Source organism: Pelophylax lessonae (assembly GCF_965119305.1).
Source record: "Pelophylax lessonae genome assembly, chromosome: 5".
NCBI classification, from domain to species: domain Eukaryota; kingdom Metazoa; phylum Chordata; class Amphibia; order Anura; family Ranidae; genus Pelophylax; species Pelophylax lessonae.
This window is the reverse complement of record NC_138772.1, coordinates 24,630,092-24,657,520: the sequence shown is the minus strand read 5'-3', so window position 1 is coordinate 24,657,520 and position 27,429 is coordinate 24,630,092. Positions and strand designations below refer to the sequence as shown.

General features: G+C 43.3%; 2 protein-coding genes across 2 annotated transcripts in view; one reads left to right on the top strand and one right to left on the bottom strand.

The window, feature by feature from the left end:
• Positions 1–27,429, top strand: part of LOC309555861 (fucolectin-like) — a gene marked incomplete at its 5' end in the record, with an annotated part of 554,318 nt that overhangs the window by 149,569 nt on the left and 377,320 nt on the right. The window lies entirely within an intron of this gene.
• The window catches only part of LOC309555554 (fucolectin-6-like), a gene marked incomplete at both ends in the record, with an annotated part of 58,890 nt that overhangs the window by 1,154 nt on the left and 30,307 nt on the right, over positions 1–27,429 (bottom strand). The gene's annotated exons all lie outside the window — the stretch shown is intronic.

The following is a 27,429-nucleotide window of genomic DNA, read 5'->3' as shown; positions in this document are numbered from 1 at the left end:
AGGCATGGTGAGTCCATGGAATATTTCATATTTTGCCACAAGTTTTGGGAAAATTATTTTTTTATTTTATTTTATTTTTTTTTTACACAAAGTTGTCACCCGTGATATATTGCTCACACATGCCATGAATATATTTGAAAATACATTCTGCTGCTTCTCCTGAGTATGAAGATACCACATGTGTGAGACTTTTTGTCAGTCCCCGAAATCCAATCGCCACCTTCAGGCTTTCTAAGGGCGTAAATTGTTGATTCCACTCCTCACTACCTATGACAGTTTTGAAGGCCATGACCCCCCCCCCCCCAAAATGACCCCTTTTCGAAAAGTAGACACCCCAGGGTATTTGCTAAGATCCATAGTGAGTATTTTGCAGCTCTCATTTATTTTGGAAAATGAAGAAAACAAATGGAAAATGCATTTTTTTCCCTCTTTTTTCAATTTTCAAAACTTTGTGACAAAAAGTGAGATCTGCAAAACACTCAACATGCCTCTCAGCAAATAGCTTGGGGTGTCTACTTTCCAAAAAGGGGTCATTTGGGGGGGGGGGTTGCTGTCTTGGCATTTCATGGCCTCCGAAACTGTGATAGGTAGTGAGGAGTGAAATCAACAATTTACGCCCTTGGAAGGCCTGAGAGGTGATTGGATTTCGGGGTCCTGTACGCGGCTAGACTGCCAAAAAGTCTCACACATGGGGTATCCCCGTACTCAGGAAAACTAGCAGAATGTATTTTGGGGTATCATTTCAAAAAAAATATGGTATGTGTGAGCAATATATCATTTAGTAACAACTTTGTGTAAAAAAAAAAAAATACATAAATAAATAATAATTTTCCCAAAACTTGTGGCAAAATATAAAACATTCCATGGACTCACCATGCCTCTCAGCAAATATCTTGGAGCGTCTACTTTGCAAAATGGGGTCATTTGAGGGGGTTTCGTGCTATCTTGATATTTCAGGGCCTCCGAAACCGTGATAGATAGTGAGAAAGTGCAATGAGCAATTTACGCCCTTTGAAATTCTGAAGGTGGTGATTGGTTTTCAGGGTTCCGTACACAGCTAGGCTCCCAAAAAGTCTCACACATGTGGTATGCCTGTATTCAGGAGAAGCAGCAAAATATATTTTGGGGTGTATTTACACATATATCCATGGAATGCGTGAACAATATATCATTTCGATGACAACTTTGTGTAAATATACACATATATTTTTTTTTTAGTCTTTTTTAAACACCTGTGACAAAAAAATTAAATATTCAATGGGCTCAACATGCCTCTCAAGACATTCCTTAGGATGTCTACTTTCCAAAAAGTGGTAATTTGGCGGGGGGGGGGGGTTTGTACTGCCCTGCCATTTTAGCACTTTGAGAAATGAGATAGGCAGTCAGAAAGTAAAAGCTGCGTAAATTCCAGTATATACACCATAGTTTGTAGACACTATGGGCCTGATTCATAGTACGGCGAATTGGCGTTTCGGTGGGATTTTGCGAACCGGCAAATTTTTAAGTCTGAAATTGGTATTCAAAGAACGGCGGGCGGAAAATAACGCCTACTGTGAGATTCATTAAGATGCTACAAGGTTAGAGCGGGACTTAAAAACACGCCAGCTAAAAGCTCAACTAAAGTTTTGCCAAATTTTCCCCTGTACCCCCAAAAATCCCAAATCACTGTGGGAGGTGTGGAAAACAATTTGGAGATGACTGGCTTTTAAAAAATGTCAAAAACTGACTTAGAAAGAGAGATATCTGCAAAAGTGTAGAAAGGTAAAAAAGCTCCTCCAGCCCCGAGCTGCGAACGCGCGAATGTGCGCATGCGCAACGCCAAATAGGCTCAAAAAATTCCACTAGCGCGATTTTGGGCAATTTCTTCTTTGAATACCGATTGAAAATCCGCTGGCTCGCCCATAGAATATGGAAAAAATCGGCGGATTGGAAAAATATGCACACTTCTAACAAGGGATCCCTTAGTAAACACCATCACGTTCCATACACCTTTCCTGCTATCTTTGAAATAATAACAGTGAAATCTACAGTGTTTATATAAAACCTCCACATTATCTAAATTATCCAACAAAATATTACATTGGGGAATGTAGTCATATAGAACAAAAAAAGATGTAAAACATATTTCAAATAAAGATTATTAGCATTTCACAAATATAAAGGAAATGTCACAATTTTGCCAATATTCTATGTGTTTAAAAAGAATGTTTTTCTAAAATATAACAACATTTTCTTCCATATGGGTATGGCCAAGTGTTAGCATTTGACTACCCATTTAACTGAAGGTATATATATATCCCCATACTTGGCTAATTAGCAAAGTATGCCCAACAAACAAATATAGCTTTAGCTCACTCACAATATTGCTACATATTCACTTATGTGTCATCTTTTGTATTTTGTTCATGTCTTTAGATTAAAAGTTTACTGATACACATGCCTTTTTCAAACATGAGCAAAATTATTGATGTAAACATTTGGAGGTTTGGAGACCTCCAAGTGTTGCCCATACAGAGGGCTCCTTCTGTATTCGAACTTACAAACCTACAGCAGGAAGGCAGACTCCCTAATGATTGTGCTATTTCTCAGTCCTTACTGCCATTAAACAAGCTCATGTCCTCTTGTGAGCGTTGGGTGTTTTTCTCATGCTGTCAAAATACTCACATGGGAACAGGGGCCATTGAACTGAATAGGATTGGACTTTTTGGCTGTTTTGGGAGTTGATCCTTGAGCTGTACAAATCCCCCCCAAACGCCCACAAACGGGCTATGTTCACATGTAGGTGTTGTGGTCTGTTTTTGGGGCTTTTTAACGTTATTTCATATAAAAATGCCTTGCCAAAAAATGCATGTCAAAACGCCTGGGAAAACGCCAGCAAAAACGCCCATAAGAACGCCTGATATAATTGCCACGCCAAGATTAGGGATGTTCATGAGTGATGAGTCAGATTGTTGGCTTACATATCTGTTCAATCTTCACAATCTCAACTGCCAATTCCAAAAAGGGGTGTTTCAATTGTTTCCCTAAATATATATCTCGCTCTCTCTCGCTCTCTCATGTAATTGTATGTATTCCTGTATCTAAACCTTCTAAATAATGACTAGCAAACTTGAAGAGAGAATTTTCTCAATTCACATTTCTATTTCCCTTTTTTTCCCAAATGAGCATGCTCCAAAACACACAGGACACACACAGTTAAATTTTTGCCTGGGAGTAACCATTACTGGGTGTGTCTTTCCCTTGATTATATATAGGTCACTCAGACGGGAGTAAAGATTTGGCCTAGCAAGAGGTCAAATATATTGTGTGTCACATGCTTTATGGTTAACATTTGGGGTCCTTTGTTATTTATGGAGGTGGGATTTTGCTGTGTTGTCTGTTATGTCCAAAGACACATAGCACACTTGACTCTCTCTCTCTGTAAGTATTTTTTGGTGTTAACATAATTGTGTATTGTTCTGTCAATCTGCACATGTATCTGCAGATTATGGGCTCTTTGTTGATGTATATGCTATAAAAGTTGTACAAAGTGTGTTTTGCTTTAAAATATTCAATTCTGTGGCTTCAATGGTATACTGTGGAGACTGTGCCAAAAATATGTCATGTGAAATCTTTGAGCTGTGTATTGTCTTTGTAATAAAGAGCATGTTTCAAATGTTTTTTCTAAATGTCTTCACGTGTCTAAATAAAGTTTTCTGGTGTTCACAAATGTATGTTTTGTCTATTTGTTAGATATGTTTAATGGTTGTGTAAGGTGACTCTTTTTGGCGAATTCGCTAATATAAAAAACTGCGTTATCACATTTGTAAATGCAACCGGAAACAAAACTATTTTTTGGTGCACACGTTTCCGGAAACAGTACAGTTCGTTCGGCAAGTTAATTCATCATGGCTCCTGCGCTCTTTACCCACGAGATTGTGGCATTTATCTGTAAGGTAAGGAGGGGGGGGGTGAATGTGCGAGATGGTGGCTGGGGGGGTGTAGCTTATCTAGCGGGTGTGCAGTTAACTTTTGGTCTGCAGATCTGCGCATGCACTTTCTGCCTATTAGACGTGAGATAGAAGCTTCCTGTTATAGAAAGTTCCTAGATGTGAACCTGTTCCCTACTCTATGTATATATATATATATGTATATTTTTATATAGATATATATTTTTATATAGATATATATATATATATATATATATATATATATATATATATATATATATATTTATATATATATATATTTATTAATTAGTAGGGAATAGGTTCACATCTAGGAACTTTAGATATAGATAGGCATACCCTGCTTTAAGTACACTCACTTTACATACACTCGTGAGTAAGGACACAGCTTGTTCAGCTTGGCATGACACTGCTCACAAACCATAAGTGACAGGGATAACAAACTTAGGGAGCACCGAGAGGGTACCCAGGACTACAACGTATCCTTTTTGTTGCTGGCCAGCTTGCCTAGGTAATCTATCATGTCATAGTCCTGGATCCCCTTAACATGCTCCCACATGGTTTGGGAGCAAGGCCATGTCAAGGTGCCCAAAATTTCCTAGGGAGCTGGTGTATTTACATGCATTGAGAAAACAAAAAAGGGATTGCTTCACTTTAAGTACATTTTCGTTTTACATACATGCCCTGGTCCCATTGTGTACTTAAAGTGGGGTATGCCTGTATATAGATAGATTTGCTTGCTTTCTACTTTTACACAAAATGAAACACAATTATCTCTGACAGATTGCCATGACGCTTTGGAATCTGTCTACATAAAGACAAATGGATTGCCCCTTTTCATATATGCAAGATTAGAAACATTATATTCCCTAAATAAATTATGCCAAAAATGATTGCCTTAAAAACATACAGACACACTGCAAGCTCTGCGTTTGTCTTGTTTGACACTCTCACCATCATAAGCTGGATCTGCACACAGCAGCTAATTGGTTCACCTGAGATGGAATCAGTGATCACAAAAATCTGGAATGGTCATGTCTTCAAAGGATTGCCTTGAACAAATCACCTCTAAATGAAACACATGAGTGTATAATCACTTGTCTTAATAGATCACATTCCCAACACACGCATCTCACACTGCCATATGATAATGAATGGGGGTGTCCATTGCAAGTTAAATACACCCCCAGATCCCATTGCTTTGTTAATTTACAGATCTAACTGGAATCTGATGGCACTGCTGTGAACCACTATGCCATCAAATTCTGCTGGGGACCTTTAAAAAGGATTATGTGTGATTGTGTGGATAATTCTGCCACATTAAATTCGCATCTCCCACATACCATGTGCAAATCTTGCAGGAATTGCGAATCCAGGATAATTCAGCACAGCATAATGAACAGACACATTGAGGAGTGTATGAGGACAGCGTCAGATTCCCCGATCACACTATGGGGTTTTAACTCCTCCATAATTTTGCCACTTTGGAAACCAAGTGCTTACTTTATGTATACTTTTTAGACGGAACTCAAATTTCTAATAAGGTTATATCATTGCATGAGATTTCCCCTCACTTCCTGTCCTGGTGACACCAAGACAGGAAGTGAGGGGAAAGCAACTGCAATGATATAACACTGTTACATGTTCTAGTTATGTAGCAAACTTAAGAATATACAAAGCAAACATCTTTTTTTTCCCATTTTGGCAAAATCATGGATTAATTAAAGAAACTATATTTATTTGTCCCGTGGCTTGCAGGAAAAACATGTTGCCTTGATTCCACCATCAACACAGACAGGGGAAACCCTCCTGCGGAGCCATTGTGTTCTCCCGGTGCTGCCCCTGCCAGGAAAACACAGTGATTATTGCTAGTGGCTACAAGAGCTGCTAGCGATAAGTGTGTGTAAAATCTGACAGACTGGTTGTACGTTGTCCTCAAGGTGATCGATCAATCAACTTGGGTACCTTCAGCCTAGCCATACATAGTTTAAATCTGCATCTCAAATGAATCAATCCCATTTACATATAACACTCCATAAAGGAGAATGGAGGGGCTTATCAGGTCTGCGTAAAAAATGAACAGCCACACCCAATCAGACAGCTCATGTTAAAAGGGACCTGAAAAGCAATCTGCATGGCTTGCTTTTCCAAGCATTGTCTAGTTTAGTGAGCCTGGACTAATAACAGTCACTGTAATGCTACCCAATACTGCTGTCCTTTTAACATGGTGACAAAAGTTGATACCTATGCTACATGTGTGTAAAGTTACTTTCACCCTGCTAAATGGACAGCAATAAGGTTGTAAATACAGTGACTGGCTGTCCCCCCCTGATGGCGGCCCTGGGTGCGTAATGAAAGGCCAATTGAGAAAATGGCAATATCATGTAGAGGAAATCACCAGTGTGGGGCAACCTATGTCATGGAGGTAGATTTGGACATCGATGTATATGTATCACCAGACATGGAATTCTTTGTTCTACAATATCTCAAAGATGACCTAGCATGTTTTTTGAAGACTGTACTATTTTGGACATACTTGGACTCAAACATACACTGCTCTTTCCACAGCTCCTCCTCCTCTGGGGGTATGATAAGGTGAATATGCATCTTCACCAAAAGCACAAGATGATGTGTCGTGTCCGGATGAGGCTGCGGCGGAGATTCATGTTCCAGGCTCGGGTGGTGGATCTGCAGCGGGCCTGGAGTGATGCCAAAAGGCGCTCACCCAGGCTCCTGCTAAAGGCTGTGGAGCAAATCTCCGGTAAGTAAAAATATACATTACATGTGACCAGATAGGTTACAATTTTTTGGGTAGGTGGACATGTGTTTAGGTATGCAACAACACTAATACCAACACCCCCCCCCCCTCCCCTCCCTCTCGCTCCTACCTTTCCTACCTCCATCAAGTGTCTCTTCACAACCTTTAATACTACTATGTACATTCATATTTTTTAGGTTTCTTTTTTCTCTTCTGCTTCTAGCCAAAGCGGACGGCCGGCACCCTCTTGTGCTTTTGGTGAAGAAGGGGAGGAGGAGGACGGCCACACTTAAATACGCCTTCCGAGACAGCGAGCCATTTCAGCAGCTCGAAATTGTGGATCGTAAGTAGAAAAAAAAAATGGTAGAAATTTGAAATCTCTAATCACATTTTACAGAGCCCCCTTTACATTGGAGTCTCCAGACTTACTACATTGTAAGAGGGAAGTGTGAAGACTCTGATGTAAGGAGAGTTCTGGGAACCATTATTTGAGGGGGGAAGCTGGGGACTCTGGTGTAAAAGGGAACTCTGTGGTCACCAAAGCTCCACCATACATCTGAGCTTACAGAGACCCCCTTACACTTCCCTTCCTCAAGTCCCACTGCAGAAGGCTACCTGCTTGGACTTGTACTGCTCTCTGTAGGGGACTGAGGAACTACTGCCTGCTATGCTAACACTTGTAGTGCCCTCTGTTAGGGACTAAGGATTCCTCAGTCCTCAACATTCTAGGGCACTATAAGTCTCAGCATAGTGGGCTGTCATACCTCAGTCCCTCACAGCTCGGGGCAAAAACAACAGAGTTAAACATCTAAAGGACAACTCCAAACAAAACTACCAATAATGGACAGAGTCCATATGCTATATAATGTCAAAGACCCGCTACCACTCACCTTCCACCTCGGGTGCTGTCATTGTGTAGGGCAAAGGGCTCCATCTACACCATGTTTGGCTTTCAGGTCAGATATGCAGGACTTGCTCAGCTCCACTCTCTTCCCTGGCAATTGGCGTCATTGGGGGTCTTTCCTCCTCTAGAAAACACCCAGGGGCCCTCTCCTTGTCCCCCAGCCACCCAGGGCCTTCTTCTCCTCCTCCTCCACCAACCATTTTCGGACTCTTCCAACTTCCCTGGGGCTACTCACCCCCTTTGCATAGTAGACACCACAAATCTATGACCAGCCTGCAAAATATCAAGTCTGGGCCTGGTTACCTGTATGTTCCGGGTCCAGGGCGGAGCTCTCCTCCCAGAGCAACAACTGATGATAGCAGAGTGAGTTGACCGGGCAGTCACTTCCTACTGGTGCAGGTACACACCTACCGATTCCTCAACATCTTAGGATAACATGATCAGACGGCCAATCCCCAGTCAGAGAAGGAGGAGTAAGCGTCAGCAGACAACAGACACCTGGCAGACGCAGTGAAGGGACTGCAGCACACTGCTGCAAATTTTTGATCCGAGGATTGAAAGCAATATTTTACTTGGGCGATTTCCCTGACTGCGCCCTTCGAAATGTTGGTGCTCCGCCACTGGCCGCAAGGCCCCTGTAGGTGCGAGGCCTTAGGCGACCGCTTAATTTGCATGGTGCCCTTCTGTTTTAATACATGGTCAATGCATCTCATTGGTGTAAGTGCACTTCTATGTTCTGAATTGTAGGGGCATTGAGTATGGTGCTAGCATGATGAGAGGTTACTGCCTATTTGTGTCCATAAATAATAGATAATGTATATATTTTTTTATGTTTGTATTTTTTTTTTTATTTTTAGAAACCAGTGATGATGAGGATTGGGAGCCTCAGCCTTCTCGGGCCCACTGTAAGTAATTTGGATGTGCTGGTATGTTGTGTATGGGGTCTAACTTGATTATTTTTATTTTTTTATTTTGAGGTTGATGTCGCTTCAGCAACAGAGGAGCCTCAGGCAGGGCCAAGTTATGGAGATCCGGGCCAGGAGGAGGAAGAGGCCAATTTTTCGGGGAATGAGGAGGACCTGGGCTCTCCTCAAATGGGAAGTAAGTATTCTACATGTGTTTGTGTGTTCAATGTGTCCTGGGAAATATAAGGGCTGTAATATATATATTTTGCCATTGGGGTTATGTAGCAGCTGACATTGAGGATGTTTGTTGTGGAGGACTGGGGAAGAGGGGCTGCTGCTTACCCAGTCCACTGTAACTACTACCTTCAATGTTTCCCAACTACTTTCTGTGTGCCTTTATCAAATAGCTTTTGTTCAAGGATTGTATTTGTGTCTTTGTGTTTCTAGGAGATACGACACCATCCCCCCATGAAGGGACACCATCCCCCCATGAAGGGTCTCCCCCATCCTCCCCCACTCCAGGGGTGGAGGCGGATGATGTTTGTGGCTCCTCTGAACTAGTCTGTAAGTACATAAAATTAGATTATCACAAGTATTGTGTGTGCTAGGATGATGTGTATCTGGGATAATCTAAGTTGGAGTCAAAGCAAGTGCAGTTTTGCTATATGTGTCAGGAAGGTTGGTCATGAAACACTCTTGCTTAACCTTCATGTTTGAAAGGTGGTTTTGGGGAGCATTACAGGACATGTTATTATTTTTAAGCTTTCTCAAGCCACCCTATTCTAAATTGGTGTTAGTTTCTCTACATTGGAAATGGTGTGCTTTGTACTTCGAAATTTTTGGGGGCCATGTTAATTTACTCATGTCCGGATTTAGTCAACACTGAAAATGCGTGTTTATCAATCTTTCATAAATACTCTTCCTCGGTAATGTACCACATTCTAGTTCACAATTTGTGTTCTTTTTGTGCAGTTTCTCCAGAGCCGGCAATCCCATCAAGTTCTGGGGGCCAACCAAACCTTGTTGATGGTAAGTTGTGTGCTTTTGCAGTAATGTGTCTACTTAGTAAGTGGAGAAATGCTAACTGTGTATGTCCCCGATCAGGCTTCAAGTTGTTCTAAAGGCAGCAGGTTCTTTATGTGAATGCATTCTATGCATTAGTATTCCAAGTGATAGGTGTGCATATTCCCCCTAAGACTTACTGGGACCATTTTCTTACTGTCCAAAATTTAGCACAAATACTTGTCTGGAACAGACTCCCCCTCCTCCTTAACTTAACTTAAGGTGACAGCATGCCAATATTGCCTCCTGATGCTGTCACTCCTAATCATTGACACCATCGGAAGGGAGGGGGGCAAGGCTGGCTCACAGCCTAGTGCCTGAACAGGCACAGGGTGCTTGGCTTCATCTCATGTGCCTCCATAGCAAGCTGCCTGCTATGGGGTCAACCAACAGGAGGGAGGTGCCTAGAGGTGTGTACAGGAGCCATGTAAAAAGGAGGATCGTGATTTCTCTCATCCCCAAAAAGCTAGAGAGGGTAAGTCTAACCTGATTAGTTTTCCGCAGCCCTCCAAAAATGATATGTTACCAACACTTAGAACAGGCAGGGCTGAGGCACAAAAAACATCAGAGAAACACAATCAGCACAAAAGCAGGGAGTACGTATCCTTAACGCTACAAGCTTCACCCAGAAGAATGACGCTTGCACTGTACAAATCTGCATCACCACCATATCAATGTCTAAATAAAACTTTCAGGGAAGTGTGGAGGGGTAAGGAGTGGGTGTTAGAGCATTTTCATGACTGCGTAACCTACAGTTAGCGTGAGTCCATTTCTTGAGAAACTTTTTATTCTCTCTTAACACAGCTGGGATGGCGGAATGGAGATCAGGGGAGCAGACACATCTACTCCGCCCAGAACTGTCCCTCATAATTCCAAAGGGTGAGTCTCTACTATGTGTCAGGTTCAATCTATAGACAGTAAGAGGGAGAGAGAGAACGCTACACAAATTCCAATGGTGATAGAGATAAATGTGTGCACATGTATCGTGTTGACCAATTGAACACAAAACACCTTACATTCTTGCATGTGTTATTAAAAAGATTTTATGCTTTCTTACCAAAGTTTTCTTTTTGGTGTACACATCGAATGTCTTTTGTGTTGTATTTGTTTAGTCGAGTGGTGTGGTCTGTAATTGTCTGTAATTGTTAGCATGTTGGCTTTGATTTATGTTATCCATGAGACTTGTTTTGAAGCTACATTTGAAGGGAGACCTTTTCTTGGGTCATTATGTGAACATTGATTTTTCAAAATGTAAATGAAACCATATGTTTGGAGATAGAGAAGCACGTGTGTATAAATGCCTACATTAACCAGGGCCCTTACTTGGCCACCAACACTCCTAAAAAACCAAAGATCAAACACAAACTATTCATTTTGCTTAAATTTTTATTGATTAACACCAAAAAAACCACTAATAAATCATATTGTGCCACCCTCAAATTGAACCAAAAAATGGCCCCACAAATTGGCCAATGTATCAATCATTAACAAAAATAACACAAATAAATACAATAAATATCAAATTAAGGTGCTGGTGGTGGTGACTGATGCAGTGTGGTGAACACTGGAAAGGTTCCAGACAGCAAATGTTCGGCCAATAGTGCAATCTGCTCTGTGCTCAGCCTTAGGGTTTGGGTACAGTGGGCCATTATTATCAGATTGTGTCCAGGAGGCTGCTGCAATGTGGTAAACCCTGGAAATGTACCAGACAGAAGATCTTGGGCCAATGGTCCAATCTGCTCTGGGCTCAGACTCAGAATTTGTGTATAGTGTGCCATTACCATTAGATTTTGTCGCTGCTGCTGCTGCCCCGAGGCTATTTGATGCTGCTGGTGGTGCAAGGGTTGTGAAGATGTGTGGGGAGTTGTGGTTGATTGGTTGTTGGGGTCCACGGTGCGGGGGGAAACAGCGTCTGGGGCTGGTGACAAAGGCTGACGGCCTGGGTAGGATTGAAGTTCTAAAGGTGTGGAGGGAGTGTAGTCAAATGGAAGGGATATTGTGGAACCAGTGCGCAATGAGGTTGTGCAGGAGGATTGCTCATTGAGGGGTGTGGGAGGCCGAACGGAGTGTGAAGTGCTAGGAGTGGCTACAGGAGGAATTGTCACATCCCCAGCTGCTTGCCAAGTGGCCAACACTGGCATTACCCTCCCACTAGCACAACCTGCAGTGGCAGGTGAGTGATAGGGCTCTGCCAATGGGGCATCTTCTGATCCAAACAGGCGTTGGCGTGGGTCCAGCACCTGAGTGTCTACACTTTGCCGATCCCGTTGATGCTGGTTTGCTAAACTTACCAAGCTTTTACGCATATCCTGTTGAACCAGTGCCATCGTTGCTACAGATAAATGTATGAGCCCTAGCAGCCGTACTACCTCACTAGATTGATGAGTAGACCTCCTTAACTCATTTTGGATCAGATACTCGGTAAGCAGCCTCTCGGCCACATCCAGCAGAGATGCACGAGGTTGGGTGGGTGACAATCCCACTGCATCGAAGGCTGCCTGAAAGCAGAAGAAATAGACCAAATCATTATAAAACATCATGACTAAATAGTTCGGATTAGTTTGACAACTTAACACCCCAAGCTGAACGTTGAAAAGTTTGATGTGCTTCTAATAAGTACTTGTTCATTGTAATATTATCCAAGCTAGCAACACTTCTGATAATGGGTACATATTATGTTGGTAGGACTAATATGATGAAGGCAACAAAGTTGACATGAAGCTGTTCCCAATTAACCCTGGTGTGGTAGGTTGTTTTTGCTTTTGGTAAATCTGTTACTACACCAATGACTTTCGACATCTACGTATGTTGTCTAAAATCTCGCCATCAATCGGCTACAGGACAACCCAACAAAACAATACACATGAATTTGGACCTGAAAAATCAAAGACTGGCTGGACTTTAAAGGTCATGGATGTTTTTGGCACATTAGTGGCAACCCAAATTCTAACATAATTCCCTAATGTTCAAGATCGAACTCTTGTTGTGCTGGTGCATCGTCAGAATGTCATAGCACTAATTTAACACACACAATGTAAGCCACATCTAGGCCAAAATCATTACTATCATTGAAATGTTACATGTGCACCTTGTTCCCTTATATCACATACCACAGCACTGGATGCAGAATCGTCGCCAGCTCCTGATCCAACTCCAGCTGCTACGTCAAGAGGGGCCTGATGTTCTTTGAAAAAAATAAAAAAAACATGTTTAGTACATAACCTTAAGCAGTAATGAGTATGGCCAGATTGCCCTCCTAGCTTCAGGAATTAAGCATTGCGGCCAAAGATTCAAAATTGCTTTCCTGGGCTCATAGGACACTTGCTAAACCCTCCCAAAGGTTAAGAAGGCTTGGTCTGAATACTAATGACGGCACCCATTAATGCTGTCAACGGTGTTTTGCAGGGTAAACATCTAAAAGGCAACACTCTTTTTTAAGAAAATACATGTGTCTTAACTGGGTTAATAAGATTCGTTAAAAATTATAAAATTGCTATACATACCAACACCTTCCTCCAGGCCTTGCTGCACTGGGTGTGTTCCCTGCTGCGGATCTTCTGTAAAGAGGACATAGCAATATGAGCTATCTTCAAAACAATAAAATAGACATCTACATTGTTTGGCACAGTACAATATGGAACTTACCAGGAGGAGGGTCAGCACTGATGTCAACACCCGTGAGTCCGGCGGGGTCGCCGAGCTGCATGGGCTGTGGAGGGGCTGAGATCCATGCTACAGATGAACAAATTGCAGGTTGGGGAAAACAAAAAAAAGGACAATTGGAAGGCCAAGTATCAAATTCTATTCATGTCACACATGGGATAGTAGTTAATCTTTTGTAAAAAACACACAATTGACATCCAAGATAATATCCAAAGCAAAGCATCCGAATCTAAGTCCTCTCTGGCAAAGATGCTATCGGGCCCGATTATCTGCAAAAAAGGTAATTGATAAGGCCAGAGAGAACTTCGTGCACGTTCATCCAGCCGACCTTGTCGGTCATAAAGACCCTCCGCAGCCCATGCAATTAGCTTCCTCCGAACGGACGCACAGATGTCGGTGACCTTCTTCCGCACGCTGTTACTGCGGCGAGGTGTTTCACCCAGTGCATTTACAGCATCCCGGATTTCATCCCACAATCTCTGTTACAGAGTGAGACGCGGCCCTGGTCCCATGTAGCACCTCATATCTGGCCATATAGGCCTGGACCAGGGCACAGCACTGATTGGGGGTGAAACGGGGAAGCCGGGGTAATGTGGACAAGCTGACTCTGGTGGACGGACCCTCTCCAGGACTACTGTCAGAAGAGCCAGCTTGTCCACTTGGTGTGTTAACACCTCCCTCGGCTTCCTCCTCCGGGATGGGGATAGTGGACTCCCTCCTGGATACAGCTGGAGCCTCCCTTTACACCAGAGCCAGACGATCTGCCCACCCTGCCCCCCCTGGCAGCCACCCTGCCCCCCTGGCCACCCTGGCAGCCACCCTGCCCCCCCTGGCCACCCTGCCCCCTCTCCTCAGCCTTCCAGTGGGTGGGGCCATGGGAGCACGAGGTGGGCAGATAATCTGGCTGTCCAGCAGCAGCAAATAGCCCCAAACGCCTAAATCTGAAATGACAAAAGAGAAAACATAAAAATACATGATTTGCAGATTGCTCTTCATATACAGTATAATTAGTGAACAGTTACAGAACACACTTACCTAATGGCACAAACACGGTGGTGGTAGTGGTGGTAGTGGTGGTGGAGCAGAAGAGACTGCAAAGAAAAAAAAAAAAAACATAAGAAAACGCATATGGCCAAACATCACACAAGGCCCTCCAAACACTTACCTAATGGCACAAACACAGTGGTGGTAGTGATGGTGGAGCAGAAAAGACTGCAAAGAAATAAAAAAAAAAAACATAAGAAAACGCATATGGCCAAACATCACACGAGGCCCTCCAAACACTTACCTAATGGCACAAACACGGTGGTGGTAGTGGTGGTGGAGCAGAAGAGACTGCAAAGAAATAAAAAAAAAAAACGCATATGGCCAAACATCACACGAGGCCCTCCAAACACTTACCTAATGGCACAAACAGACTTGGTGGGGGTGGTGGTGCTGTTGGTGGTAGTAAACCACAGCCTAGGAGGCTGCAAAGACATTAAAAAAAACATAAGAAAACGCATATGGTCAAACATCACACGAGGCCCTCCAAACACTTACCTAATGGCACAAACAGACTCGGTGGGGGTGGTGGTGGTGGTGGTGTTGGTGGTAGTAAACCACAGCCTAGGAGGCTGCAAAGACATTAAAAAAAACATTAGAAAACGCATATGGTCAAACATCACACGAGGCCCTCCAAACACTTACCTAATGGCACAAACAGACTTGGTGGGGGTGGTGGTGTAATTTTTTATAGGCAAAAGGAGGCTGCAAACATTAAACATACATGAGAAATCGCATGACCTACATACGTGCACATAAAAAATTACAGTTATCAAGAAAGCAAAAATGGTGTCTTTGGAAGCTGGTAAGGTAAGGGGGCAGATTTAGATGCCAAATCTAGACTGCACACCTTTAACAAACATGAGAAAACACATGTCAAAACCACATGCACATGGGGCCAACTAACAATGATTACAAGACACTTGAGGGGTTCACAAGCTATTGTAGGTTGGAGGGGATTCACCATGGACAACTTAAGCACACCCAAGATAAGTACAAATTATCTCCTTCAGGATACAATAACGGTGAGCAAGAACACACAAACAGACATATCTCTCTATATATATATATATATATATATATATATATATATATATATATATATATATATATATAGAGAGAGAGAGATAGAATTTGTAATATTTTTGAAGGAGAGAGAGATACAATTGTCTTACCTCAAGATAATGTAGGTTGTGGGTCACAGGGTCTTGCTAGTACATAAGAAACATCGATCTATAACATCCAGCAGCCATATTGGCCATGTGCTCCTTTTATAGCTGGCTCACAGGTGTGATAATTAGCGGCCGTTTCTATATATATCTGCGCACACGCGAATTTGCGCGTTCAACATGGAGGACGATATCCCAGACGCATTAGATGGTGCAATGTTGGCATGCATCGGTGCCTTGTTTGAGGAGGCCCTAGCACAGCAGGCAGCAGAAGGTGGGGAAGCAGCTGCAGCAGCACCTCCAGCAGCACCTCCAGTCTGTGTGCCCTTACCTCGCCAGCCACGCTTTTTTGCTCCAAGGATCTATTTGGACAAGCTGCGGGATTCTGATGTCAGGAGGAAGTTCCGGCTCGAGCGAGGAACTATTCTACACCTCTACCAGCTCATAGCAGACAAAATTGACCCGGACACACAGCGCGGCCATGCGGTGCCCGGCATGGCCAGATTGCTGGCCACTTTGTATATTTTAGGGCGTGGAAGCTTCCAAGCCACTTCTGGAAGTATAATGGGCATTAGCGAGCCCACAGTTTCAAAGGTGTTCATGTTGGTCATTAATGCCATAGTCGATCTAGTGCCCAATTTTATCCACTGGCCACAGAATGAAAATGAGTGGAATGAAGTGAAGTTGGGCTTCTACCTGCGGGCACACATGCCGCAAATCCTAGGGGCAATAGATGGCACCCACATAGCCATTAGGCCACCAAGGAGCCACGAAATTGAGTACCGGAACCGCAAGCAGTACCACTCCCTGAACGTCCAATTGGTTTGTGACGCCAAACAGCGCATAATGAGTGTCAACACTGGTCACCCAGGGTCGTGCCATGATTCCAGTATGTTAAGAACCAGTACTCTGTACCAGGCGTTTGAAAGTGGCCAAATGCCCCAAGGGTGGCTTATTGGTAAAGTATTTTGTCTTAACAACATAAACTGTAAGATTACATAGACATAGGAATAAGCTACATCGGTGTACACCCTGATTTAAGCAAAGCCTACCTAAAATGGATGTGTTAGGAGTTGGCAGGCTGTTCACACACAACCAGATCAGCAGCTTAGCAGCTCACCACAGAAATATTTCCAACGTTGTCTTTGAGTCAAATGAAGGTGGTTAACCAATGTGTAAATGGTGTCCTCTAGCCACCCGAACAAAACCTACAAATGATTCCAATGGTATTGTCATATCCCCAAAGTACTTTGCATAAGTGAGTCAATATTGGTTTCCTCACTCTAGTTGCAGATATATTCCAGAAGTAAGGCCTATGCTGATGTAATAGGAACAAAATAGGGGCCAAGTTGGAACTTGCAAGAGAAACCCACCACTTTGTGTGTCCTTTTTCCCATTTGTATTAGTGATTTAGGCAGTTAGACAGAGTTGAGATGTTTCATATGAGTTTTTGCACACAGACGAGCAGGTTGTTTAGTAAAATGCCTAATTGTCTCCCTTTTTGAGGAGTCATCTAAAGTCACATGATATGAAGAACTAAAGTATATTTTTCTTTTTTTTCAGGGGATGCTGGTTACCCGCAGCTGACGTGGCTGATGGCTCCAATCAGGTACCCCCAGGGCCGAGCAGAAATGAATTACAACAGGGCCTTGCGGAGAAGCCGGAGTATCATCGAGTTGACCATAGGTCTTCTCAAATCCCGGTTTCTCTGCTTGTCCCGGCCTGGGGGTGAACTCCTGTACTCTCCTACAAAGGCTTCCAAGATCATCCTGGCGTGCTGCCTGTTGCACAACATGTGCGTTGCCCGGGATGAATCTTGGGAGCTGACGGAGGAGAGGGAGCCAGAGGTCCGTCAGCCGGCGGCCCCCAGGCGGCGGAGCACCACTGCAGGTATGGCCACCCGGAATACCCTGGTTGCTAGCCACTTTACATGTAAGTACTGTAACCGGTCGAGATATGGCATGTGTATTAATTTGCTAGTTATCAGAGGTGCCACTCACAGGGAGACAGAGGGTAATTCTCATCTGCCAATGACACTTGCCATTGTAGATAAAGTGTAGTCAACATTGGTAAAATTGTGTTACTTGAGCAAGAACATGCACCTCTAACCATAAACATGTTGGTATTGTGAATAGTGGAAAGGGCTGATAAGAGCTGGCAGGTGTTTATTTGTGTCTTTGCCACCTGTGTAGTTATTGATAACATGAACGGCTGGTTGGTATCTTATGGTGTTCTAATTTTTCAGAACCTGGACATCTTGGAATCATGGCATGTACCCTGAGAAGCCTGTGGTGATGGGCTATCTGGCGTCACAGGTGTGTATTCAAATGTTTGCATTAATGTTTTCTGGTTTGTGTAAGTTGTCTGAAAATGTGTTATTTCACTCGTGATGTCGAAATTAAATGAAGTTCAGAATGAAGGAAACGGGCATTAAGATGTGATTTTCATAATGAAATGTCTTATCCTTTGTTTTATTTTTCCAGGAGTGGTACTGCTTGCGGTTGTAGCTGTTAGAAACCCACCTTCATGGACTCCACTCATCTTCTTTTGTGGTCAGTGGATATTTGGTGAGGCACATGGCCAGAAGCAGCATCGATGACCAACATGAACACCCTGGAACTTCCAAAGTGGCTTGGAAGCTGAACAGCAACCTGGCCATGCCTGTCCCCTATGAGCTGGTAGAGGTGCAGAATGGATTTTGGACTCTGCATAAAGTTGGGGAAGAGATCAGAATCCCGTATCCATGGAGCAAAGATCGTGGGCTGGCACTGTAAAGGCACACGGACTGGAGACTGACAATATTAGCTTGATGCATCCCTCCTTATGCTGTCATTCTATAATCAATAAAGACTTTTGAATGGAACATGTGTTTATTGTTTTGGGTGGGTGTCTACAGACAAAAGGGCCATACACACTCTAAGATTTAGAGAAGACTTTATCCTTCAGATTGACCTTTTCTATGTAGTGCAAGGGCCTGCCTGATTGCATACAAATTGAAAGTGTTGGGGTTTGATCTCATATTATATGGTTTGGTTAAGTCTACAGGAAAAAGTGTTGAAAACTTCTTAGTGTATGGGCCATTAAGCTGCCAAGGCTGGAGCTTTGCACTTTGCATGCTGCTTGTACTGGTGATGTGAGGGGTTGTAATGTAGGGTAGGGATGTGACAGTGTTGTGTTGAGGTGTGAGCCAAATGTAGTGTTGGACTATGAGGGTCAAATATGGAGAGAGTCCAATATCAGACACCTATGTTTATTGGTGCAAAAATTGTAAGAACCATGGTAAATATGTAAAGAATTGCATCTCGAGAAAACTAGGACCACAGTCATAAAATCAAAATTGTGTTGGTTCCATTAATGTGCTTGAAATTTGGGATTAAACACCCCCCCCCCTCCACCCCCCCCAAAAAAAATTTGAGATAGTTTAAAAAAAGTCTAAAAGAAATGAGAGTGAAAAGAGATCCCAAGTGTAGTGATTGTTGGGATTTGAAACCATGACATTGTTAACTGCAGTGAAGTTGCAAAGCACTTAGCTATTGTGCAGAATAGAGCTGTTTGGTGAAAATAAAGAAGTGTGTTAAGGCTAAAAAGCACATATAGCTAAAGTACTAAACATGGTATGGAATGTGGGAAGAAGACCATGGTAAAATTGTGAGGTTTTATCTTGACCTGAAGTAGTGTAGGGGTTTGGTGACGTGCCTTTGCTACTTTGACTCATAAGATCGATTTGACAGACAGACAAGATCATAAAATCACTTAAAATGTTGTAAGTTTGCAAGCGCTTCTGGGTGTAACATTATTTACCAATATATGATGTAATCCGTAACATTTTTGAAATATAAACAAAAAAAAATAGTTAGGTGGAGATGGTAAGCCTCGAACCTACAGCAGAGGGACGAGATGTGTGCACTAATCCACTAGACCACATCACTATGTGAAACTGCTGTAAGCACAAAGACATGAGTTTGCGAATTTGCGAAGCCGCGATCGTAAGTGAATACTGCTGACGGCAGAATTCATTGTTGCTGTTCCACTAGCCAATTCGCTGCAGCGCTAGTTAATTGATTTTAAAGCGGCGAAACTGAAACACGTCATAGATGTTTGAAGCTGCAGTTTCTTTAAATCCGGCCCCCCAAATTTTGAGCAAACCAATAAAAATGCGATTATTGAGCTTTTTTTGTCAAAGACGTGTAGCTAAATGCATTTTGGCTTAAATATATGACAAAAATTGAGTATATTGGATATTTTTTAAAAGAAAAAGTAGAAAATTTTATTTTTTCTCAAAATATTAACTCTTTTTTTATTAATATCGCAAAAAAAAAAAAAAGCACAGAGGTGATCAAATACCACCAAAAGAAAGCTCTATTTGTGGCGAAAAAAGGACGTAAATTTTGTTTGGGTACAGCATTGCATGACAGCGCAACTGTCAGTTAAAGTCACACAGTGCCAAGTTAAAAAAGGTGGCCTGGTCATTAAGGGGGCAAATCCTTCTGGTCCAGAAGTGTAAATGAGAGATCTGAAGTCTTTTTGACCCCAGATTTCTCATTAAAGTGAACCTGCCATGCTTATTTCTATTACAAGAGATGTTTAATTTTTTTAAAAAAAGGAACAGTATTAAAAATTAAGGAAAATAAATAAGAAAAAAAAATTGAAAGCACCCCGTCCCTCCAAGCTCGCGCGCAGAAGCGAACAAATACACAAGTGTCGCCCAAAGAGATTTGTAAGTACCGTAGCTTGTCGCCATTCCATGAGCATGTGCAATTTTGAAGCATGACCTGTTAAGTATCTATTTACTTAGCGTGGCATCATCTTTCACATTATACAAAAAAAATTGTGTTAACTTTACTGTTTTCTGTCTTTTTTTTTTTAATTGTTACATAGTTACATAGTTAGTGAGGTTGAAAAAAGACATCAGTCCATCCAGTTCAACCTATGGTGTGTGTGTTTGCTTTTAACCGTACATTGTATACCCCTGTATGTTGTGGTCTTTAAGGTGCCCATCTAATAGTTTTTCGAAACTATCAATGATCCCTGCTGATACGACTGCTTGTGGAAGAGAATTCCACATCCTTACCGCTCTTACAGTGAAGAACCCCTTACGCACTTTAAGGTTAAACCGCCTTTCCTCTAGTTTTAGTGAGTGGCCACGTGTCTTATTGTATCTCCTTTCTCTGAATAGTTTGTTCCTTATGCTAGGGTCGCCAGTACAATATTTGTACATTGATATCATATCCCCCCTCAATCGTCTCTTCTCCAGAGAGAATAGGTTCAGTGCTTGTAGTCTTTCCTCATAGCTGATGTCCTCCAATCCCCTAATTATTTCTGTTGCCCTTTCCAATTCCAGCACACCCTTCCTGAGGACCGGTGCCCAGAAATTGCATTTGTAAGACCACTGCGCAATTACAATGTGACAAAGTATTGCAATGATCTCCATTTTATTCCCTAGGGTCTCTGCTAAAAAAAAATAATACATATATATAGCAGGTTTTCCAGGCCTATGGCCTGATGTGGGTCTGCTGTTAGTACCGGTACTTTTCCCAGCCCATGTGAGCTGTGACCCTGGGTGTGATAACTGAAGCGGCAACAACTCCGGCATCTTTGTTTGTGGTTTTTATTTGTTTTAAGGGGATGGGAGAAGGGAATGAGTGGGATACTCCTTGAGGCTTAACTGTATAAACTTGGGACTTTTACTCCTGAAAACACCCGTTGGCGCTTCCTTGATGCCAGCCGGTGCCAACCAACGCTCACTAACACTGAGAATACTTTGTAGAACACTGAAGTGCTGAATCCTCGACTTTTATTCTAGAAGATCCAGGACTGAAGACTGTAGAAATTTCTGACACTGCGGCACTGCGAAGTCACTCTCTCAGGCCGAACACTGACTTGAGGTAGAATTGTGTAGATTCCTGTATGTCTGCATCTCTTGACACTGTGTACCTCACGCTGCACACACTGAACTGTACACTTCACACTGTACATTAACACTTCAGGGCCCAAACTGCTGGCGCCCCCTTTAATCTTGAACTCTTCAGGGTCCACTGACTATGTACCCCCCTCTGTCACTTCAGGGTCCTCAACCTAGGTACCCCCTTTCATCTAGCTGGTATCGGATCCCAGAACCTCTACCGGAGTAGTCCCCTCTGACACTAGGCAGACCCCCAGGGGCAATCCTCATTACTCATGACCTGTGTAGGCTTTCCTGGGACTGGACCCCTCTGACTCTCCGCAGGTTCTCAGCACACCGGATCCCCTCAGCTCACTCAGCACTCTCTGGATATTCAGGCGACACCCCTAGACATCCGCTTCCTTAGACAGGAGGAGAGAGACAGCCGCACTCTCCCTCCTGGGACTCTGCTGCCGCCAAAGACACCGTGCCACGCACTTCCCCCAGACTCATACCCACTCCCAGATCCTTTGAAGCCAAATCTGCCTCCTGGGGTAGTTACAAGCCTGGATGTGCACCCTGATTGGGCTTCCTCCATTGTCATTTGAGAAGCCTCTCATAGGAGCCAGTGGGGAGACTTCCCTCCCAACAGGCACATCTGGAAGCCATGACACCCTGACTAAAAATCACAGCCCTGCTGTTAGGCAGACAAGGCCAATATACATCTACCTAGCACCTACCTGTAGGGTGCTACATATATATATATATAAAACTGTATTTTTTTGTGAAGAATCAGCAACAAGTGGGACACAATCATGAAGTGGAATGAAATTTATTGGATATTTCAAACTTTTTTAACAAATAAAAAACGGAAAAATTTGGCGTGCAAAATGCCCCCTTAAGTTAATACTTTGTAGCGCCACCTTTTGCTGCGATTACAGCTGTAAGTCGCTTGGGGTATGTCTCTATCAGTTTTGCAGATCAAGAATTTTTGCTCATTCCTCCTTGCAAAACAGCTTGAGCTCAGTGAGATTGGATGGAGAGTGTTTGTGAACAGCAGTTTTCAGTTCTTTCCACAGATTCTCGATTGGATTCAGGTCTGGACTTTGACTTGGCCATTCTAACACCTGGATATGTTTATTTGTGAACCATTCCATTGTAGATTTTGCTTTATGTTTTGGATCATTGTCTTGTTGGAAGACAAATCTCCGTCCCAGTCTCAGGTCTTTTGCAGACTCCATCAGGTTTTCTTCCAGAATGGTCCTGTATTTGGCTCCATCCATCTTCCCATCAGTTTTAACCATCTTCCCTGTCCCTGCTGAAGAAAAGCAGGCCCAAACCATGATGCTGCCACCACCATGTTTGACAGTGGGGATGGTGTGTTCAGGGTGATGAGCTGTGTTGCTTTTACGCCAAACATAACGTTTTGCATTGTTGCCAAAAAGTTCGATTTTGGTTTCATCTGACCAGAGCACCTTCTTCCACATGTTTGGCGTGTCTCCCAGGTGGCTTGTGGCAAACTTTAAACAACACTTTTAATGGATATCTTTAAGAAATGGCTTTCTTCTTGCCACTCTTCCATAAAGGCCAGATTTGTGCCGTATACGACTGATTGTTGTCCTATGGACAGAGTCTCCCACCTCAGCTGTAGATCGCTGCAGTTCATTCAGAGTGATCATGGGCCTCTTGGCTGCATCTCTGATCAGTCTTCTCCTTGTATGAGCTGAAAGTTTAGAGGGACGGCCAGGTCTTCGTAGATTTTCAGTGGTCTGATACTCCTTCCATTTCAATATTATTGCTTGCACAGTGCTCCTTGGGATGTTTAAAGCTTGGGAAATCTTTTTGTATCCAAATCCGGCTTTAAACTTCTCCACAACAGTATCTCAGGCATGCCTGGTGTGTTCCTTGTTCTTCATGATGCTCTCTGCGCTTTAAACGGACCTCTGAGACTATCACAGTGCAGGTGCATTTATACGGAGACTTGATTACACACAGGTGGATTCTATTTATCATCATTAGTCATTTAGGTCAACATTGGATCATTCAGAGATCCTCACTGAACTTCTGGAGAGAGTTTGCTGCACTGAAAGTAAAGGGGCTGAATAATTTTGCACGCCCAATTTTTCAGTTTTTTATTTGTTAGCAAAGTTTGAAATATCCAATAAATTTTATTCCACTTCATGATTGTGTCCCACTTGTTGTTGATTCTTCACAAAAAATTACAGTTTTATATCTTTATGTTTGAAGCCTGAAATGTTACATAGTTACATAGTAGGTGAGGTTGAATAAAGACAATAGTCCATCCAGTTCAACCTGTGTAGGTGTGTGTGGCTGTAATCATCTCACATAGCCCTTAATGTCCTGATCCTTGAGATGTGCGTCTAAGAGTCTTTTGAAAGCCACCATACTTCCCGCAGAAACCACCTCTTGTGGTAGAGAATTACACAATCTTGTAGCCCTAACCGTAAAGAACCCCCCACGTTGCCTGAGGTTAAAACGCTTCTCCTCTAATCGCATTGTATGCCCTCTTGTCCTCATGCAATCCCTTCGACTGAACAGCTTTTTTTCTAAGCTGAGATCCCCATTGAGTTATGTATAAATTGCTATCATGTCCCCCCTCAGGCGTCTCTTCTCCAGGGAGAATAAATCGAGCGATTGCAGACGCTCTTCATAGTTAAGGTCTTCCAATCCCCTAATCAGTTTAGTTGCCCTTCTCTGGACTCTCTCCAGCTCCAACACATGCCTCCTGAGGACTGGCAACCAGAACTGGACAGAATACTCCAGATGCGGTCGGACCAGAGTTTTATAAAGTGGAAGGATTATAGACTTATCTCTGGAATACATCCCTTTCTTTATGCATGCTAATATTCTGCTGGCTTTGGCAGCTGCCGCTTGACATGCATGCTGTTGCCTAATCTATCATCAACCAAGACTGCCAGATCCTTCTCTATTTTTGATTCCCCCAAGGGTTCCCCTCCTAACGTGTATTGTCTTTTTATGTTTTTAGTCCCCAAGTGCAAAACCTTACACTTCTTCACATTAAACCTCATTTGCCATGTCGTTGCCCACACCGTTATTTTGTCCAGGTAATTCTGTAGGATATCTGCTTCATTCTGTGCAGTTATTGCCCTGCCCAATTTTGTGTCATCTGCAAAAACTGATATCGAACTACTGATCCCGTCCTCAATGCTGTTTATGAATAAATTGAACAAGGTTGGTCCCAGGACAGAGCCCTGGGGGACCCCGCTTACTACCTCAGACCAGTCTGAGTATGCGCTGTTTACTACCACCCTTTGGACATGCCCTTTTAGCCAGTTCCGTATCCAAGAGCAAACCCTGCTGTCGATACCTGCAGACCTTATTTTATAAATTAAGCGCTTGTGGGGAACTGTATCAAACGCCTTACCGAAATCCAGGTACACCACATCCACTGGTCTGCCCTTATCTAGCTCACAGCTCACCTCCTCATACAATGTTAAGAGATTGGTTTGACAAGAACGCCCATTTGTAAACCCGTGCTGGTTACTACTGATGATGTTATTGTCTTTAGCATACTCTACGATATAGTCCCTTATCATCCCCTCCAGTAGTTTACATACTACTGATGTCAAACTGACAGGCCTATAATTTCCCGGGATATGCCTCTGCCCCTTTTTAAATATCGGAATCACATTAGCTTTCCTCCAATCCCCTGGTACATCTCCTGTCCTAATACTGTCAGCAAAGATCAGGAACAGTGGTCTGGATATAACCTTACTGAGTTCTTTGAGTACTCTCGGATGTACGCCATCCGGGCCTGGTGAAGTGGTGATTTGTTTGTGTTAAGTTTATCCAGCCTTTCCCTGATTTCACCCTCTGTTAGCCATAGTGGCAAGTCCTGTGTATTACTACTAACCATAAAGTCATGGTCAGTGTACCCCTCCTTTTCCTGCGTAAAGACTGACGAGAAAAAAGCATTCAGCACGATTGCTTTTTCAGTGTTCTCTGTAACCATCCTCCCATCATCGTTAATTATGTGTGCAATATGCTCTGCCCTCGTTTTTTTGCTGTTGATATATTTAAAGAATTTCTTTGGGTTTTTTTCACTATCCTCCGCTATTTGTCTCTCAAAGTTGATTTTAGCCATCTTGATTTCGTGTTTACTTTTCTTATTTGCCTCCTTGTATTGGTCGAAAGCCGATCCTGTGCCTTCTGATTTATATTTCCTGAAGGCCAATTTTTTTCCCCTAATAAGTTTTTTAACATTACGGTTTAGCCAGCCAGGTTTGGCTTTGTCTGTTCTAAATGTATTTCCCATAGGAATGCACTGCAAGATGCATTTGCTTAATATTTTCCTAAAGCATTCCCATTTTTCCTCTGTGGTCAGGGATCCCAGGGTTTGGTCCCAGTTTACCCTTTCCATCATTGAGCACAATTTTGGAAAGTTTGCCCTTCTGAAGTTTAGGGTTCTTATGTTCCTCACTTGCCTTGTTATATTGTTATTTATACTAAATGTGATCATCCTGTGATCGCTAGAGCCCAGGTTGTCCTGGACTCCTACCTCCGAGATTAGGTCTGGGTCATTAGTGATCAATAGATCCAGGACTGCGTTTTCCCTAGTAGGAGAATCCACCAACTGTGACATGTAATTATCCTGTAAGGTTTCCGTGAATAGGCAGGCCTTCTGTGAGTGTGTAGTCCCCTCTTCCCAGTCAATGTCGGGAAAATTGAAGTCCCCCAATATAATGACTGATCCCAGTTTTGCCACTTTACCCAGTAGTGCTAAAAATTCCAGCTCTACCTCCTCCTCTTGTTTAGGTGGCCTATAGCAAACCCCCACAATTACTTTTCCCTTTTCTCCTTCCCTATGGAGTTCTACACACACAGATTCTAAATCCATGCTCATCCCTTCCGTAATGTCACTCCGCTCTATCACCCTTACATTGTTCTTGACATAGAGACATACCCCTCCCCCTCTTTTTCCTACCCTGTCCCTCCCGTATACCGAATACCCCTGGATATTGGCCAGCCAGTCATGCGAGGGGTCGAACCAAGTCTCCGTTATTACCACAAGGTCTATGTCATCCTCATGTACTAACATTTCCAACTCATCCATTTTATTAGCTAGGCTCCTGGCATTAGCATATACCCCTCTTAGTTTTACGGAAGTTAAGCGTGATTGGCAGTTATGTTTATTCCTGTTTGGTCTGAGATTTTCCCGCACAGACCTGCAAATTGACGTTATGGACCTACTGTCGCTGCTGACCCTACAACTGCCTTCAGTCCTTTGCTCCCTCCTGACTGATTCTACTTCTGAGCCCCCCCCCCCCCGTCTCCTAGTTTAAAAGCCCCTCCAACTTGGTGGCCATCTTTCTCCCCAAAAGAGCTGTACCGTCCCCATTAAGGTGCAGCCCATCATTACTAAAGAGCCGGTAGCCGACTGAGAAGTCAGCCCAGTTCTCCAGGAACCCTCCTTCCTACAGTTCCTCAGCCACTTGTTAAGTTCCCTAATCTCCTTCTGCCTCTCCTGTGTGGCTCGAGGTACAGGCAGTATTTCAGAGAAAACCACCTTGGAGGTCCTTTTCCTCAATCTATTACCTAAGTCCCTGAAATCGTTCTTTAGGATCCTCCAACCACCTTTAACTTTGTCATTAGTGCCCACATGCACCATGACCGCTGGGTCATCCCCAGCCCCGCACAACAATCTGTCTGTCAGATCTGCGATGTGCCGAACGCGGGCGCCCGGTAAACAACAAACTGTTCGGTTACCGAGATCTTTCTTACAGATTGCCCTCTCTGTCCTCTTGATAATTGAGTCCCCAACTACCACAACCTGTCTAACCTTTCCTGAGTCATGACCCCCCTTCTTCCTGGAGCCGCCCTTCTTCTGGCAGCTGGGGGAGGGCGCATGCTCCAGCACTGCCACCCCTGAGTTGATATCCCCCTCAACCTGCAATGTGGCAAATTTGTTAGGGTGTACCAACTCAGGACTGACCTCCCTGACACTCTTCCCACTACCCTTCCTAAAAGTCACCCAGCTGCGTACCTCTGCTGCTTGCGTCTCCTCCACTCCTTCCTCCTCTATGCTGGCCCCTGCCAGCACCTGATGAGTAATGT